At 29.7% G+C, this 5,673-nt stretch overlaps 1 long non-coding RNA gene across 1 annotated transcript; it reads right to left on the reverse strand.

The window, feature by feature from the left end:
* Window positions 1–1,131: 1,131 nt before the first annotated feature.
* Window positions 1,132–4,371, reverse strand: LOC147813205 (uncharacterized). The gene is made up of 3 exons (XR_015432265.1): window positions 3,933–4,371; window positions 3,292–3,380; window positions 1,132–1,229 (listed from the first exon to the last, which is right to left on the reverse strand). It is a non-coding gene; the product is annotated as an uncharacterized LOC147813205 (long non-coding RNA).
* Between the last annotated feature and the right edge of the window lie 1,302 nt (window positions 4,372–5,673).

The following is a 5,673-nucleotide window of genomic DNA, read 5'->3' on the forward strand; positions in this document are numbered from 1 at the left end:
GATGAAAAGGGTGCAAATGAATACCTCAAAACCAACCTCAAATATACCTTAAATATACCTCCAGAGGTATATATGTTTCAACTTGAGGTATTTAATTTTACATCTGGGGAGAGGTAGATATTTACTACTTTGAAGTGTTTCATTTTCAACCTTTAGGTTATTACTTATCAGCCTGAAGTATATTTTTTTACACTTGTGGAAGTATTTATTCAACAACCTAAGATGTGTCATTTTACACTTCAGGTTATTATAAATCAACCTCATGTGTATTTTGTTCGACTTCAGGTAATTGTTCTTCAACCTCAGGTATATAATTCTATGCTTGTAGAGGTATATATTTATCAACCTGTGGTGTGTCGTTTTACACTTCTGGTTGTTATAAATCAGCCTCAAATGTATTTTGTTCTACCTCAGGTAATTATTTTTCAACCTCAGGTACATAATTTTATGCTTGTAGAGGTATATATTTTTCAACCTAAGGTGGGCCATTTTACACTTCTGGTTGTTATAAATCAACCTGAAGTGTATTTTCAACACTTGGAAAGGTTATTTTTTATTAGCGCCATGTGTTCCATGTTCTACCTAAAGTTATTATTACGTAACCTCAAGTATATATTTTTCTATTTTTAGAAGTATTAATTTATCTGCCAAAGATGCGACATTTTACACTTCAGGTTTATGTAGCTCAACTTAAATCTGTTTTTTTAGCACTTACGAAGGTGAGGTGTTATACGGACCACCTAGTTTATTAATTTTTAGACTCACTATATAAAAAATATAATATATATGAAGATTTTATTTATATTACATGAGGAATAATGTATATCATTATATTTTTTTCACTAGTAGAGATCATTTATCAACCTGAAATTTTTAATATTAGACCTTCGGCAGTAATTTCTTCTTTTGTTAAGCTATAAAAAAAGTTTCAAATGCATAATTCTTCTATAATTTTGATCGATTGATTTAAATCATCTTAAAATAACACTTATCCAAATTCTACAGTTAGTAAAAATTACTTATGGGAACTCATACTCGTATTTTTAGAAGATAGTTGTCTAAGGTGCTTGAATTTTTAAAGCTATAAAACTACAAATTTAAATAATTAGTCAGCTGAAATTCAAAATACTACTTTTATTTAAAACTAAAATGTCATTTTTTTTACAAATCAACAAAATTATTTTAAATACTGCTTCCGTCTACATGTTGAAACTTGTAATTATTGGAACCTTAAAGAAAATAAAAATGAATTAGTAAGAAAGTCATATTTACAATAATAGTGGCAGGTTTTAAAATATTAGAAATTGCTTTTTTTATGATTAAAATTAACTGGATGATATTAATTTTCTTTTTCAGATAAATAGTATTACTCTTCTGCTATTTCAATTCAATCCTCGTAGCTAAAAAGCATGATATGTATCACAGCCATAAAATAAAATACACTGAAGGTAGTATTACCATTAACAACATTTACAGAAATTGAAATATGCAGGGTGTTTATAAAGTCCCGGACCCCTTTTGATGTTTAATAACTCATAAAATAATAAAGTTAGATCAAAATTAATAACATAAATGGTTAGATAGACTCAAAAAGTTTCATGACCCTTGTCAATGAACTTCCACGTGTGCCCCCTTCGTCGCACAGAGAATATCAAGTCGATAGTCAATTTCACGCCAGGTAGCGGCAAGCATGTCGGCATCCACAGAGGGTATTGCTGTTGTAATTCTGGCTTTTAGGTCATCAATGTTCGACACGATCCTCCTGTACCTGTAAACATTGTCCTTTATAAATCCCCAAAGAAAAAAATCCAGTGGCGTTATATCAGGTGATCTGGGTGGCCAAGGGATTGGACCTCCTCGCCCAATCCATCTTCCTGGAAAATGGTCATTCAAAGAACTACGAACGATGATACCCCAATGAGGTGGTGCACCATCTTGTTGCAAAAAGACATGTAGGTGAAGCTCTTCCAGTTGTGGAAATACAAAGTTTTCCAACATGTCTAAGTATACGACTGATGAGACCGTCTTTTCTGTAAAAAAGAAAGCTACCTGGAGTGAAATTGACTATCGACTTGATATTCTCCGTGCGACGAAGGGGGCACACGTGGAAGTTCATTGACAAGGGTCGTGAAACTTTTTGAGTCTATCTAACCATTAATGTTATTAATTTTAATCTACCTTTATTATTTTATGAGTTATTAAACATCAAAATGGGTCCGGGACTTTATAAACACCCTGTATAATTCCAATCTTATTATGCAATTTTAACACTTTTTATTTTTCTATACATCTGTAACATTATGGTACTTCTAAGTTTAATAATTAGATTTCATTTTTTTTATTTTTTTAAAAATCTTTAAACTCAATAAACCTAGTCTTTATTTTTAAACTTTTTGCCAGACTTCATGAAACTAATATCTTTTTTTTAAATTTTTGACGTTGATTCTGAAAAAGACTTACGTTATTGTCAATCACATCAGAGTTTCTTAAAAAATAGTTTTTTTTAATATTTTTTAATCTATGTAATCAAGAATCAACAATCGTTTAATAAATTAAATTTTAAAGTTATGTACCAATTTTTATTCTCTTTTTACACTCAATCGAATAGAACAAATTACAAGCTGATAAGGAGCATTTATTTTAAAGCTGTGAAGAATTTTATGTGAGAAAAATGTCTAAGAGAGAATGATTTGAAATAATACTTTCAAAATAAGTTGAGTATAATATCTCCTACATAACTTATAATACCGAGCAGAATAAAACTAATAGTTAGTTGTTACAAACACTTGTTTAAATATAAATACACATCCCATAGGATGAAATTCAAAACAATGCATATTACTTTCAACCATAAATGTTTTTATTTGCAATTGATTTGATTTCATTCAGGATCAAAATTGCATACTATACTGACTTATTTCTAAAAAATTTAAGATTTCCGAAATTCGCACATTTTTGAAGTAGTGAACCATAAACAACTGCATGAAAATGCTCATAACCATGAAACAAATAGTCATATAAACTTGAAATCGGATTTAATTTAATTCTGCACAGTATTCTAATAAGTAATAATAATTTGCTTAGTAAATAATTAACGTGGGTAAAATGAGAGAAAATAACATGTAGTGAAAATAGCAGTTTTGTGATCAAACATGAAGAAGTGAGCAAGTACAGTTACTAGTTTTCAATTATCAAATATCTATCAAACTATTGTTATCAACAATTAGATAAATTCTGTAATTTATTAGGAGAGATTACTTTTTCTTTTAGGTATAAATTCAGAACTATTACCTAGGGGAAGGCTGAGCAGCTTGCTAGTCTCTTCTTCTGCGCCGTTGCGCATGTGCTATTTACAACCTAGGTCATCTCAGCAATAAGCTCTGTAAATATATATATATATATATATATATATATATATATATATAAATAAATAAATAAACTTTGTATATATATATAAACAATATAAACTTTTCAACAAATATCCAAACGATAAGCATACAGCTATAGTAGTATTTCAAAGCAAAATTGCTATTTTGAAAGTCTTTCAATTTTCAATGACTTATTTATAAGAGAAATTATGAACATTTTTCTCAATTAATCAGCGTGCATACTGCTACGTTAAAACATATACATTCAAGGAAAATAAAAAGAATAGTTCTGTTTGAATAAATTACAAACAATAAACTATACTGTGCATAACCTGCTGTAACGATTCACCAGTAACGTTACCCTAAACAGCGACGAAAAATATTTCGGTTATTCTCTCTTATTGCTAAGCCTACAACGATAGCCTCTAAGAATATCCTCCAACTTAAATTATTTAAGATCAGGACGCGTGGCTAAAACAAAAATAATAAAATTTAAGTTTGAAAATTTAAACACATTTGATTAAAAGTGGTAAAACTAAATTAATAAATGTCAAGCACACTTACCGAATTTCAAATAAACTTTCGATTGTCAACACACACGCCATTTACCGGTTCGCATGGAACTCTGGGAAGTGAACTAGTTAATATGAAGTGAACTTTAAACAACCTTAAAACAAGCTTATGTATAAATAAAATGACTTCATACAACTCAATAAATACCTCACTCTCTTTAGTTGAAATAAAGTATATTTTTTATACCTCATAAATACCTCACTATCGTTAGTAGAAAAATGGTATATTTTTTTATGCCTCGTAAATACCTCACTCTCGTTAGTTGAAATAAGGTTGATTTTTTTATACCTCATAAATACCTCTTTTGTTACAAGTGCAAAAAAAAACAACCTCGTATACCTTAAAAATCACCTTATCAGTCTGGATGATTTGAAGTGAATTTAAAACAACCTCAAAATAAGCTTAGGCATAAATAAAATGACTTCATATACCTCAATAAATACCTCACTCTCGTTAGTTGAAATAAGGTAAAAATTTTTATACCTCAAAAATACCTCTTTTGTTACAAGTGTAAGAAAATAAACCTGGTATACCTTAAAAATCACCTTATCAGTCTGGATGATTTGAAGTGAATTTTAAACAACCTCAAAACAAGCTGAAGTATACGTAAATCAACCTCGTACACCTTAATTACAACCTTTACAAGGTATAATTTTTATTGCTGTTTTCTCTGCAACCTTAAATATACCTCAAATATACCTCAAAACAACCTTAATACCTCAAATCAACCTTAAATATACCTTAAATTTTCGTAAGGGTACTTTGTTCCTTTTATCACACTGCCATTTTTTTTTCAAAACGTAGAAAATCATAAGAAAAAAGTAAACAAAAGTATTTAAAAATTTTTTTAAATTTAATCCTCAAGAGATAAAACGCTTACCTCCCAATGATATGACGTGGGTTTGAATCTCAACGTTTGATTGGTAGATACGAATTCTGCACATGGCTCGCACTGACCACAGTAACTTCAGTGGTAGACGGGTTATGGGTTGGAGGTTAAATTTCACCCATTACGTGATTCAGGAGTTCCCTTGTATGATGGATTGGGTTTAAAATTACAAGGCTACGAAGTTGAACATTGGTAGTCACAAATTCAAGATGGCTGTTTAACGACGATTATAAAAAATTAAAAGGAAGGTTAGAGATCAAAATCGCTTAGCAACGGCACGACATTATTTTCCGGTATCTAGTTTTATATATTTTAATAATTCAGGCAGTTCTAATCAGAATAACTAATTTTTTTTTAAAATCCAGAATCAAATATTACAGGGTTGCCACACAGATCTGGAGAGAAAATTCCCTGTGTTTTGCCTGTACATATTGTACACAATATATTAAGAGGAAACACACAATCATTGTACTCTTGAATGACCTATATTAGTCTAGCTATACTTTTTTTAATTTCTGGTGAAACTTAAAAAAATAAAGAACAGCTTAATATTAATATACTTAAATCAAATAATGCTGTAATAAATGGAATAGTTTAGCATAGTTGAAATATCATCCTTAATTATCGCAAAGATTGCGCTTTGAATGGTTACCACATTCATAGACAAAAATAAGAAATAAAAATTCCCTCTATTCTCTTAAGGAAAAATCGGGGTTTAAATGAGGTATTTCTAAAGGTATAAAGGAGGTTGTTATTTAAATACGTCGTTAGGTTGAAAAAGGGGCAAATGAATACCTCAAAATTAACCTTAAATATACCTCCAGAGGTATATATGTATCAACC

This window comes from Parasteatoda tepidariorum, chromosome 3 (assembly GCF_982258835.1).
Source record: "Parasteatoda tepidariorum strain Cologne lab strain chromosome 3, Ptep-v5.0, whole genome shotgun sequence".
NCBI classification, from domain to species: domain Eukaryota; kingdom Metazoa; phylum Arthropoda; class Arachnida; order Araneae; family Theridiidae; genus Parasteatoda; species Parasteatoda tepidariorum.